The 13,516-nt window shown below is 44.3% G+C and overlaps 1 long non-coding RNA gene across 4 annotated transcripts; it reads left to right on the top strand.

Moving 5' to 3' along the window:
* Positions 1-1,679: 1,679 nt before the first annotated feature.
* On the top strand, positions 1,680-13,288 carry LOC119378098 (uncharacterized). Of its 4 annotated transcripts, none has more exons than XR_005180928.2 (3): positions 1,680-1,978; positions 4,762-4,948; positions 7,724-8,117. It is a non-coding gene; the product is annotated as an uncharacterized LOC119378098 (long non-coding RNA). The 4 variants fall into 4 exon arrangements; XR_005180930.2 differs by having other exon boundaries at positions 7,991-8,102; XR_005180929.2 differs by lacking the exon at positions 7,724-8,117 and adding an exon at positions 9,725-13,288 and having other exon boundaries at positions 1,682-1,978.
* The last annotated feature ends 228 nt before the right edge of the window (positions 13,289-13,516 follow it).

Here is a 13,516-nt window from a genome sequence, read left to right as displayed (position 1 = left end):
CGACCTCTGAGAACGGTCGCTTGACCGCAACCCCTGCTGGCCATCGGGGTAGACAAGCTGCTCAAAGGAAGCCGTTTGCTTTCTATTGATAATTGCACAGCCAAAGACCAGGCAGAGAGAGAGCCGAGAAAGAAGCTTTGTACGACGTACAGTGCCGCGCCGTCCCGTCTGCACGATCGACTTATGAGCGTCGAAACCTAACACTGTGTGCGACAAAAATTGCTTCAAGGTGACAAGACCGCGAAAGCATCTCGGCGAAAAGCCATAATCCACTCTTGAAGCCTCTGCTCTTCGCACTGCTTGCATTGGAAACGGTAGAACTTGACGGGCAGTTTTCGGCTGTTCGTCATTTTTAAATTTTTGTGACAGTTCACAATGCAGCAGGGCCGCGTGCCTGCTTTCCAGTACGACGAAGGATCGGCACCCATAGCGTGAAGAATGCGAGATAAAAGCCCCGGGGAGCACGTTCTCCGCGCGCGCAATGGGAAAACCAAGCAAGCGCGACCTGTCCGAGCTACCGGAGCTTTCCTCTCTCTCCGCTGGGGCGGCGGACGGCGCTGCGCAAACTTGAGCGTTGGAGGCCTATACATACACACGCGATACAGACACGCACACACATACATACATACACACGCGATACAGAGACACACGCACATACACAGCGATACAGAAACGCACGCGCATGCACAAGTGATACAGAGTATACAGACACGCACGCGCAGGCGCACGCATACACATACGTGCGTACACGCACAAACACCGCGTATACACAAACGCACGCACGTGCACTCACACGTTAACACGTGCGCACACGCACATACAAACGCAGGCGCACATACAAGCACGCATACACCTGCGCACACCCGTAAACACGCGCCTGGAGGGTTGACGCCTGGAGGGTTCATGGCGGGCGTGAGCAGCTGAAAGCGCGCGAAGTTTGCTTGCGCTCGCTTCTCGTGACGTCAGGGTCACCTGACTGAGAGCTATCGCGCGTCGCAGCCATTCAGCGTTGCGGATGCGCCGCGAAAAAAGAGGAGGTTGACGGCGCGGCGAGGATGAGCCGGCGTGGATAAAGGAGCGCCGCTACTTTCCAACATCAAGGGGCTTTACATCGAGCACGCGGGCGTGAAGCCACCGGAAGCCGCTGTTTTTGTCCCGGAAGAGAGTTTTTCTCTTCTTTTTTAAAGAAATACCTGCCTGTAGCGCAGTAAACTGTACGAATAGACCAGAAAAGTCGCCAGGAAAGACATTTCACGCTAAGTACCTCAATGTTGCATTACTTTTTACGCATTTTGTACGTTGCCGCGCTCCGGCGTCGGCACGGCGTTCGTCATCTTTCGTGTAGCGTTCGTCGGCGTCTAAAGTGAGGCGTAATCGCAGAGTTTGAAAAAATAAAAAAGAAAAACGATCACAACAACAGCTGCCACCCGAGAATACTTGAATTGCGCGACTGAGACGGACAGAAGACGCCAGCTTCCGGGACAAACAGGGGATTTTCCGGTGGCTTCACAAGCGCCCGCCTCGCAGAGCGGGGATGAAGCAATGACGTGCTTCTAACAACGTGAAGAGATGAATAGTTAGTTCTTGGGATGCAAGAACATCCCAGCGCCGGCCGCGCATTTACAAAGGCGAGCGAATAAACCCCCCCACAATGCACCGCGCCACGGCGCTCTCTGGGGCTATGCATTTTGGCCGGTCAAATTGTGTCAGGCGGCTGCCAGTCCCCGTGTTTTCGTATCAGCGGAAACATAGCGACATAGCGACCGCGCCTGTGCCTGGCTCTCCATGCCTGGACGACGCGACCATAGCAAACGCCTTACGAATGAATCGGATACTCGTGAACAGACAGTAAGTGCTTCGAGAGACGCTGTGCGCACACTTCTCGCTGCCGAAAGCCGTCTCGTCCAGGATGCATTGAAGCGGACACACACAGCCTGCAGCGAAGAACAACGCGACGGACATTGCTCTACTCCACTTGGTAAGTTTTTGTTGCTGCTCAGCATGGATCTATTAAAAAGCGCGTTTCTGATACTGTCAGTCTATCTAAGGCTATGAACGTTGCTCGGGCAGCAAGCGCAGCTTCCACTAGCTAGTGGCGATGCAAGCGTGCGACCATAAAAGCCTGCGCGCAAACTTTATCGTGCTGCCGCTTCCAAACTTGCGAAGCTAAAAGATAAAAGAAAAGCACGCAGCCCTAAAGCACTGCCTTTAGTGGAATAAATTTAAGAGGAGGAAATTGAACTTAAAATAGGGAGCTCTTCGAGCATATGCTTTTTTTTCATGGCTTCACCGCAATACGGCTCTGTGTTCCAGTGAAGGCAAGGGAGACTCGCACTTATCCGCACTCGTTTGTGGCTTCAGCTTTCTTTCCTCCCGCTGTATATTGTGTGATCTGGCAATATTGTGCAACCCTACTCTATGAAATTGTCGAGTGCACTTTATACGGCTCTACTCTCCATGATGTCTACACTTTAACGCTTCATCACAGTAAAAATATATATTAGAGGGAGGCTTACTAAAATCACGTCCGCCACTGTAGTGATCACTGTACCCATGCAAAAAAAAAAGAACAAAACAAGGGATAACAATTTATTAACAAGAAAAGTGTCCCATGAAGTAAGAACAAGCAAAAGAGGTTTTTGGTTTATTGGTATATCACAAGCATAAACATGTTTTATATATATACACACACAGACATTAATGTTTATTGAAGCAAGGTAAATAACTTGTAAATGTGTGCAGAGCAAAGATGACAGAAAATTCTGTAGTGCTTTGAAGTTCAGAAGACAACTGGAAATGTGCAGCCGCACTCTGGCAAAGTGATAACTAGGGATGTGCAAATATTCAAGTTTCGAATTCAAATAGAATAATTCGTTTTGACTTTTGAATAGCTAGTATTTGAAGTTTTGAATAATTCAACACGACGAATATCAAAGACGCGACAAAGGCCAATAGTGCAATTTGATTAGGGTGGGATGGCAAAACCTAACGCTAAAGTCGCTAAACTTCATTAAATTTTCACCTTTCGTTAAAACTTTCATCGATATGCTGGTTCAAAAGTGAGTGCATGTTCATTTTAAAAAAGATTATGTTGTTTCCACGCCTCATGGCTAATGGCCAGGGAACATTCTGTGAGACTCGAACTGCTGGCAACCAAAAATAACCAGCACACTGAACTCAGGTCTTATAGGCAAGAGGTTCACAAATACTTCAATGAGCCCCTAATCACAAGAAAGGATGATCCTTTAACATACTGCAAAGAGCACGGAGCTGCACTTTATCGAGGTATCGCCATAATCGCTTTGTGATACCTTCCCACCCCTGCTACTGAGGTACCCAGTGAACAGCGAAAAGTTTTAGTTGATTACCCAGTGAACTGCAGGAAACACCTTAACATCGCGGCAAGAGAGCCTGAAGCCAGGTCATGTGAAACTGCTTGTGTCATGACAATTCATAGTCTTTCGGTAGTAGTCACGCACCGCGTTATGTCTTCGAAGACATGAGCAGATTTTATTTCTTTGTTCTTTCTTTCAATTTCAAATAAAACTTTCTGTATTCGATATCTATATTTGACATTTTCGGCCACTATTGGGCACTATTCGATTCAAGATGAAATTCACTATTTGCACACCCCTACTGATAACAAAAGACCTCAGAGAAACTCGCCATCAAGACAAAGGAAGCAGAAAGGTGTTCTATTTGACATGATTACTATTTCTGCTTTTGTTCTCACAACATCAAGACCACTGTAATATTCTAGAACAGGGGTGGACATGTTCAAGGAAAGACATGCTCTGAGGTCTGCTCGCTGGTCTCCTTTTCTGTCTTACTGGCATTGTGGTCACTGCTGCCGTGCAACTAGGCTGTGCAACCAGGGTTATGTTGCTTACATCTGGAGTAACTGAACCTTGACCTCTTTCGCTTTTGTGGGTTACTTTTGTTACATTTGTTCATTTTGCTTAGCTGCCCCTTTTGAAATGCGAAGCATTTCTTAGCCGACTGCAGGCTATTTGAGCTTGTCTATCTACGTATCTGTCTAGCCGCCTACGTCTGGGCGCTCTTGTGGTACATCAAAAATTCAGTCAGCCCTCAGTGATGAGGGCTGACAGCACTGAGGACCACACTAGCTCCTAACGGTAAGGCATAGCAAAAGTCAATCATCATGGAATACCACATTGTGACTGCATGACAACATGACTTGACAGCGTGACTTGAATGGGCCACAGCTGGAGGAGCCAAGGGTTGTCCGTTAGTAGGTGCCATTCTTTAACATGACTGTATGCATGATACTGTGGTAGCAGTGCAGAGCCAGATGCTTGCACCTGTGGCTAAGGTCACCAATTGTAGGGGTATGATGTCACAACAGCCAACGTGAGGAGTCGTTGTCCTCACTTTGATTCAAGGATAGGTGAAGCACCTAAGTGCAGTGGCGGCGATGAGCAGCCTGTATGATGAGCAGCTCCTTTGCTTAGATTTAGGTGCATGTTAAAGAATCCCATGTGGCCTAAATTGATCCGAAGTCGCCCACTACGGTGTGCCTCACAATCACATCACGGTTTTGGCGCATAAAACCCTAGAAAGGTTGTTATTGAAACCAGGCTGGCACTGTGCCTAGGGCTGCCATAAAACCCATTAGGCGGAAGGCAGCGACCATTCAATGCAGCCTTGCACTGGGCACATTCTGCTCGACGTTTAGCTTGAGAGAATGGGGCCTCTTCTTTGGCCTGTTGGCAGCTGGCTCAACTACTGGGCGCCTTGCAGGCATCCTCTTAGACCCCCTCGTGAGCCTTGGCCGACGCCTGGCAATGCTGGTTGGCTGCACTCGTATCTGACGAGCCCGGCGACGTTTTGCTGCAGCAGTAGCCTTGAGTGCCAGCATCAGCGCAGTTCCATCCATGCTGTTTTGCACACGAGCCAGCTCCTCTCCAAGGCCCTTCAGGATCTCGAGGTAAGCCGGATTGTGTGCATTTATGGCAGGCACACGCCGTACCTGGGCCTCCAGGAATTGACCTTTTTCAAGCAATCCCAGAACCCCCCGAGGGCGCGCGAAGCACTGTGGGAAAAGTGTGTACGGCGAGCCCGCCCGCTGTTCCGTCGCTCGCTGCTCGTTGGCGCCGTGGGAGCATTAAACAAAAAAAAAACACGTCACCGCTGGTTGACTATTATTAAATACTAAATGCTACCCGTCTGAACGCACCTGCATGTATCTCTACGCATGAAATGCGAAAGAAATGATGCAGTCAGTGTAGGTATATTACCGAGTGGATGTATACTGGATCTAGCAGTTAAGCGGCATGCGAGTTATCACGTGCCGGTATACATGCAGTAAAAACGTGCTATCGTGAGCAATGTGAGCTGGAACACCGAATTCGTATTTATTAAATGATTACTTGTTCACAAGCCACTACGGCATCGTGATAGGGTTTAACCAAACTGTAGAGAGGTGTTACAATGTTCAGGTATACAGATTATTATATTATTTTAATTGACAAGTCATGCGCTGTACAAAGAAGTGAGCACATCCTAAACGTGTTTAAAGAAAAAAGGATTGGACTAGAATTGACTTGTGAGATGCCTTGCTCTGATAATTTGCAGTTTCTTGATACATGCTTATAAGTTTAACTGCGGAGCATGTTCGCGGGCACTATAGCCCGCGTTCAGTGAAATCGGTGTTCAATTTCGCGTCGGCGCATTCGAATGTTGTTAAACGAGGAATTGTGATGTCATGATTACGCAAGGCATTGGAAAAAAAACTTGCGCACATAAGATGAGCAGTAGTTTCCAGCTGCAAAGTGATCAAAGAGGCGGGATATCCTGCGTATCGTTGTATCAGTTCGCGAAAATCTATTCGCATGGCAAAGAAAGATTAACACGGACGTTCTCCATCCATAAATAATAAAGAAACTAGAAATACTGCCGTTATTCCACGTATGTATAAGAAGTTCTTCAGTCGCATGGCCTGAAGAACGTAGGGAAGGGATGTGGGGTGAAGGTTGTGTTTACCTCCCCAAATAAGCTCAGTCGCATTAAGGTCGCAGGGGTCTGCGGTTGGCAAAGAAAAATGCGGTCAGAGGCATGCCAATTGTTTTGTAAATTGTGTAGGAGTTAACCATAAATTTCTCTTTCTTGTGTCCACATGTACATCGGCCAGGCTGGTCGATGTATTATTACGTATACGCGCCTCAGCGTACATCGAAACTCATTGAATGGAGCTGTCTCATCTCGCCTCTCCATATCAGTCATGAAAATGTAATCCCATCTTCGAAAGCACAGTAATTTTGTACCATCAACCTAATCAGACAACGCGAGAAATTTCGGTGGTATATCATGTCACAAATAATGCCACACTTTGTGTCAATCAAGCTTCTCAGTCGTTACAAGACAAGGAATTCTACTTTATTAATCGACTGTAAGCACACGCCTTGGTTGTTTGACTTTTCGTACCTCTTTGTGACACGCGCGACGCACTCGCATTTTTTAATGCTTTTTTTTCACGCGTGCAATAATCTTTCAGTTGTGTGTGAGCGCTGGTTTGTGCATTTCCTTCCTTGTACTGCTCCATTCTTTTTTCGCTCTAAGTATTATTCCAACCTGTAGCTATAGCACCAACGAAGGTTAGTAGGCACTTATAGTTCGTTACATATATGGTGCGAGCGACGCAATGGATGTATCCCATTTCCCCAAATGCCGACTACACTTTCTAGTGTACTCTTCAGATATCAGAACCTCACACTGTAGTCGTCGACAGTGTCAATGGACGTTGATTCCAAATGCATCCGAGAATCATAGACCGCTCCTGCATTTCGTTGGCAACCGAGCTGTATTTTTTTATTTATGCCGTAAGGCGCAGCGGGGCTAAAAAAATAAATAAAAGGTGACGCTTCTGAGCCGCTCAACTTCGAGTTACTGTATATGCTTAAAGGTAGCATATACAGTAACTCTAGCTCAACTGGTCCAACAGTGGGAGAGATGCAAATCGTCGAGAGGCCGTCGCAGCTAAGCACTTAAGTTCGTAATTGAATTGCGCAGTAACATGTTGCACCTTGCCAAATTCACTGTGTCTAAGAAGTCCTGGCATGGCGCAAGCGGAAAGCTACAGCGCGAGACACGCGCGCTCGTCGCGGCGGCTGCTGCGGCGTACACATCCCATGAGCGCTTGCGCGCCCATTGGTGGCGCTCGTGTGCTTGAAAAAGGTCTATTGGTATGCAGGTTCTTGGGCCTGCACAGAAAGTGGTGGAGGAAATATTGTTCACATGATACACCACACCAACAAGAACTGCACATTTATTTTGCTGTTCTCTAACTGCAGCCAAGGGCTCAGTAATAAAGATTAAACTGAGGAGTCAGTTTTAAGTGAAGCTTTCCCTGTCTCCTGTTTTGACTGTCCTGCCACTGGTAGTGCTGCCAATCTAAAAAGTATAGTTTTACTGACTCAGGTAAAGAAATGCTTGACATTTCTTTACATTTACATAGTATACAGCTGTGTTTTTCAGTATGCTTTGTCTTCATATAGTGTTGTGCTATGCAGAGACATGGGAAAATTTTTAGTTTAGATTACTTTTGAAGGGTTTGAACATATTGCAATAATGAATTCGCTTTAGCCAAGCTGCAATGATTTAACAAGTTATGACTCTAATACACATCAGTAATGACACTAATTGTTTCTGTGGACCTACCTATGTCTCTGTCGGCACTAATGGCAGTTCTTGCTTGTGGTTGCAGTTGGGGTATGTATGTCCAAATGATCAGTCAGTCGAAACTTGGCGCTCTGGAGTCACAACTGCAGCCAAAGAGTTAAACCCTAACAAAGAGTTAACCCTTCATTAGTCGGATGCTGAATTCAGGGACGTACCTGTCCTAATTCATTATTTAAATGGAATCTATCCTGCACGATTTGCATAAGTATGTCCACGGTGTGCAGACGCACCTGCAGTTAAACATACCACATTGAAGTGCTTCAAAAGGCCTCTGGATATGCCTCTTCCGCAGCATGCCGCATACAGCAGAAAAGGCAGCTGCATGAAGCATGGCTTCCAAAGAGGAGATGAGATAGCTACCTGGCTCTCTCGGACAAAAAGTCCAGTGAGCTGACCTTGGAATAAGGGTCTATACCATGATAGCTTGCATTCTCTCTCTTTTATCTTCTGCCAATAAAAGTTTTCTCAATAAACCAATGGGATTCTACCTGTTTTGTTGCAAACAAGAAGGGAAAAACACGAAATAACCTACACTTAGCAAGGGTAGATTTTTGGTCTTGTTGGTGCAACGTATTCATAGTGTTAAGCGTGGAACTATTAAGACTGAGACAAGACAGAGAGTGTTTGTGTTACTCCATGTTTCATCTCTGTCGTGTTCCGTGCTTGACACTATTAATATCCTACTTTGTCTCTTTTCACGATTTCACGATCAGCACATGATGATGATCATAATGCCTGTGGCCACATCCCCTTGATGTTGCAGGTCAACAGCCAGAGCTGGATCAGGCCAAAAATAAAAATAAGCTTTAGGAAAAAAATTATAAAACATGGAGAAAAAGATATTACACCCTGAAAAGTACAAAATCAAAACCCTGGATTCCTGAGCAGCATTACTTTCTGCAGGTGCTAGGGCCAGTGACACAAGTTCATGTGAGGTAATAAAATGCCTTAATATCAACCCAGTCGGACCTTTTCGGTTTCGAAGGAGAGGGAAACCCTAACTTGTCAGCAGTTGAGATTAACAAGAAAGATGTTAGATGATATGCACATTATGCCAGGATCTTTTTTGTTTGTGTGTTTGTGTCTGTGTGTGTAGGGGGGGTGCTCGATGTCAACATATACATTCTTGTATCAGTTCTTGTATCACTCCAGTATGCTCTGACCTGTTCCTGGCAGTAGGCGATTGTAAATTAGCCCAGCAAATGAAGGGCTTTGACATATTAGCTTGTTTTAGATGCGTAGATGGTTCCTCGATATACAAATCAGGTTTGAAATGCACCACATGCGCTGGCATTATAACACTATAGGAAAGAAAGAAATCCCAAGCTTCTAGTGAAACCACTCGAAACTCATCAAATGAGGCATAGCTTTCTACAGCGAAATCTGTTATGAGATCACAACAATGGCCGTTTTTGGCGCCATAGTTGTCTGCTGCCAGCGATGTCCGTAACCACTATCATGCAAAATAAGATAAAAAAAATGAAATTTGAAAAAATATCTAGTATGGAACGGGGCTCGAACCTGGACCCTCTCCGTGGCAGCCCAGTGTTCTACCACAGAGCCATGCCACTGCTTCAAACTTCTTTGCATAAAGACCCTACACAGGCTTCATGCCGGGAAGAAACTACATTAACATGTGTAATATAGTGTGGTAGAAGAGTAAAACAAGAAGCAGGCGTCACCCAATGCAAATTGTGTAGACAGGTGTTGCAGAATGTGAATTGCGTAACTAGTGGGTCATTGAATGCTTCCAACTCATTGCAAAAGGCTCTGGCATAATTCTTCATCAACATCAGCCACAGCATCAACAGAGTGCACATAATGCCTAGCAGATGTGTAACGGGTACCTTGCTTCTCCGCAGAATGATAAATAATGGCGCAGTCGGTGCTTCCCAACTTGACAAAGTTATTATTTATGGCGTAGTGCAAGTGTACTTGTATTAGTAGCCCCAAGAGAGTTTACAACGGACTGTAGAAGTGCTGCTCTTCCAACTTTTGCTGTGACTGTGCTGTGCTTTCTGCACAGGCCTGGCGTTATTTATGCATCTGGCGAGCAGTGAAAGAGTCCTGCCATCATCTTCTAGAGCATGGGTCTCAGCTGCACGCAGCCTGCCAACCTTTCGCTAGCAGCCCATAGCCCACGCGTGACAGTTTTCCCATATTTTTTGATGACTTTTGTGACTTTGCTAAAGGGTGCTGGCATTATTTTCTTGCCTGTCGTGATTAATAACACTTTGTTCGGGTAAGCCACACAAATGTGAATGGTCATAAGCATCTTTTTTTCATCAGACACCTCATGCGGTCACCTTGTGTTGAAACATCACCGCAGAACAAAAACTAAGCTTAAGGATTGGCGTCCAGATATTAGTCATTGTGGAGATCGGTATAGATATGTTTCTCTATTTCTGATGCCAAATACCCTTAAGAAATGACCAATATAAGAGATATGGGAAAGGCTTCCCTTCAAGTGGCAATGTTAGCTGACATTTTACTTACACTCCCCCACTCCCTCCCCACGCAGTTCTGACATTTTCACTGTCACTGCCCTTTGTAAGATTAAATTTCATAACTGCAGTCCGATAGCTGATGTGAGTTTGAGACCCCTGTTTTAGAGCATAGCCTTAAACCATCAGTTTAAAAGATTAAAAAACAGTGGCTATTCCCAAAGCATGCTCGTAGGAATCAGTGAAAATTAAAAAAAAAGAAACCAAAAACCCATGCGCCACCAAAGAAATAAGGACACACTGACCTCAGCAAAGCAGCAGTTGTTCTGTTTTTGTACAGCATCTTGCACTATATGAAACAAGCAGGGCGAACATGCAGTGTCAGTGTTTTTTTGTCTTCAGCGCTTCATAAGCTTTAAGGGATTCTGCAAAGCGGTGAACAATAACTGAAGAAAAAGTACACAACAAACCACCAAGACCCCCTTGTACTATGTGCTAAGAAGGTTGTGTGCAGTATTCCCCTAACCTGCGGTAAAGAATATATATGATTTTCTCCTTGCATGGCCGAAGCTTATCTGTATGATGGAGCCCAGTGTGTCAGAATTGACGACGTGTGCTCAGATCCTGTACCTGTTAAGTCTAGCTCTATGCTCTATGTTGATGACTGCACAGTCTATCACAACATTCAGAACCCTAATGATCAGGCTCTACTTAACAATGCTTTAGCACAAATTGCAGTGTGGTGCACAGATTGGCAAATGAAAATAAACATTAAAAAATCTGTTGCGATGACTGTGACACAAAACGACAGCCATTAAGTTATCACTGCATAGGCGGCAGGTCTCTTGCTGTTTTCAACAGATATAAATACCTCAGGGTGACAGTAACGTCAGATATGAGGTGGAATGAACACATATATTGAAAGGTGTGCGGAGGGCTATGTGGAAACTTGGTTACTTAAAAAGAAATATGCGGCAATGTACACACGAGGTTAGATTAATAGCGTATAAAACTGTAGTCCATCCTGTAATAGAATATGCATCGATAGGTTGGGGCCCATACAGTCAAGGAAACACAAACAAACTAGAAACTGTCCAATAGAAAGTGGTTAGGTTTGTATATCGTTCTTATAGCTGGCGCACTTCTGCTAGTGCTTTGGTAAAAAAAGCAGGTCTAGAATTCCTACAAAAGTGGCGCCAACACGACCGGTTAAAAAATTCATGCACCTGTTATTCCATGATAAACTTGGTATTCATAAACACACTTACATATAGCCAGTGTCCAGGTGAGCCACCCATTCACACCACAGTAAAAAAATAAAAGAATATCCCTGCCACACTAAAACTTGCAAAGTTGTTTTTTCCAAAGACAATTTGTGAATGGAACCGCCTGCCAGCCGGCGTTGTGGAACGTCTAACTACTGATTCTTTTGTACAAATTCTTCATTTGTAATCGCTTTGACAATAATTTACAACCGTTATAGTTTCAAATGTTGTCCATATGCCTTACACTTATTTGTTTTTTTTTGTGAGCACATTATAACTCTTTTCTTTAACCCCTTTTAGTTGACATGACATGTCTATCGCATCTTCACATTCTTTTTTTTTTCTTTTACATGAGAAGAAGTTCTGTCATCTTTCTCCAGTCGGTTTGCGCATACCATGCTCTAAAAATTGCATATATGCTTTGTATCTCACTCTTCAGGAACGTTTTTTTTTTCTTGTTCTTTTCGATTCATGTGACACAATTGTTGTATCTTGATTTGTTCACTTCGTTTTGTACTTGTAACTCCCACTCCTGCTTACAGCCTCATCTAGAGGCTAGCAGTACTGTATGAATAAACAAATAAATAAATAAATAAATAAATAGGGCATACAGGACGCTGTATTAATAAACGTCTCCTGGAACACAGATACCCCTGCCAACAATTGCAAGCAGCAGGTCACCTCGTTGCACACTGAAAACGATGCTGTACACCAAAGTTTCGTGACACGTGTTGCTTGCACATCGCAGTGATAAAGATACCAGGGAGGTAAAAGAAACCCTTTTCATCATAGGGGCAAAAGAGCAATGCATCAGCACACCCTTGCTGTTGCATTTAACACAAGCAGAAATAAAATTTCTAGAAAGTGATATACACTGATCCGCCGAAAATTTGTCTGTGCTTAATAAGGCATATGCTATGTTCTGGCATCATATTTGTTTTCTTTTTTGCCTTTTTGCGTTTTTCTGCCCTTTACCTTAACCCTCGAACCTGATTGCACTTCACAAGATGTGAATAAATCAGTTGTAAGTTTGCACACCAACTGTCCTGTAATCCCTCACGAAAGAAATCGTGAAAGACCACCAATTAGCCCAATTTGTCACTCTGCTAAACCTTTATTACTGCCTGCCAGAATTGTTAAAATGTGTTAATGGCTGTATTAACAAACAAGTGCGGGAAACTGTTTTTACTGAAATGTGGTGGTTCAATGGTGTCTCTTCTAGAAATTCTTTCCATGTATTTAAAGTCGACGCTGGTAGGTTGGAAGGAAGGCATTTATATGCAGAAATCGGGGATATGTATTGGTTCTAAGGTTGCTCTGATACTTAGTGATTTATACCTTAGCAAGATTGAGAAGCGGTTAGAAGGTGCCTTAGATAATTCTGTAAAGGTTTTTTTTTTATGTGCACGATTACTTGATTTTTTGTAGCGGTGAGGACATTGACTCTGTGGTTACCTCAGTGAGCAAGAAATTTGAAATAAATGGAGGAGGGCTGAACTAAAGAATGCCCTTGGAATAATGGAATGCAATTTTTATACATTTCTGTAACATTTTAGAAGAACCGCACATGCTGGCAGTATTCTCCTAGATAGTCAAGGCCACCGTTTCACTTCTTGTCAAAGCATTTTAAGGTTGTAAAAAATGGTATAGCCATGTCGTGCCTTAAATTTTCCCTCAACAATTCATGTGAGCACAAAGTGAGTTCTAGCTTGAAAGCACAGCTTGCGCGTCTTTTATATGTGGGTTATCCTTGCATTGCAGTGGCCACTGTCGCTGAACGCTTAAAGAAGTCCATTTTGTTAGGAGCGAGCATGATTGCAGAAAGCAATAGGAAGAAACGTGTCATAGGTATTCTTTACATTCCTGCATATCTCACAGGCTAAAGAAAGTAGGAAGTTAGTACGGCATTAATGTTGTGTTTACAGCTTCCAATAAGCTAGGCAAGTTTTGTACTGCTGTGCACAGAAAGAATGGGCAAGTTGACAGCGAGGTGACAACAAGTGGACTAACAAATGTTTCGTAAAACACACCAACAAATTTAGGTTCCTTCTAGCTGTGGCCACTTCTGTGTAGGACATGGGGGCCACTGTGTTAACGAGAGATTATTGA

The sequence above is a fragment of the Rhipicephalus sanguineus genome, unplaced genomic scaffold (assembly GCF_013339695.2).
Source record: "Rhipicephalus sanguineus isolate Rsan-2018 unplaced genomic scaffold, BIME_Rsan_1.4 Seq6866, whole genome shotgun sequence".
In the NCBI taxonomy this organism is placed as follows: domain Eukaryota; kingdom Metazoa; phylum Arthropoda; class Arachnida; order Ixodida; family Ixodidae; genus Rhipicephalus; species Rhipicephalus sanguineus.
This window is presented reverse-complemented; position numbering and strand designations above follow the sequence as displayed.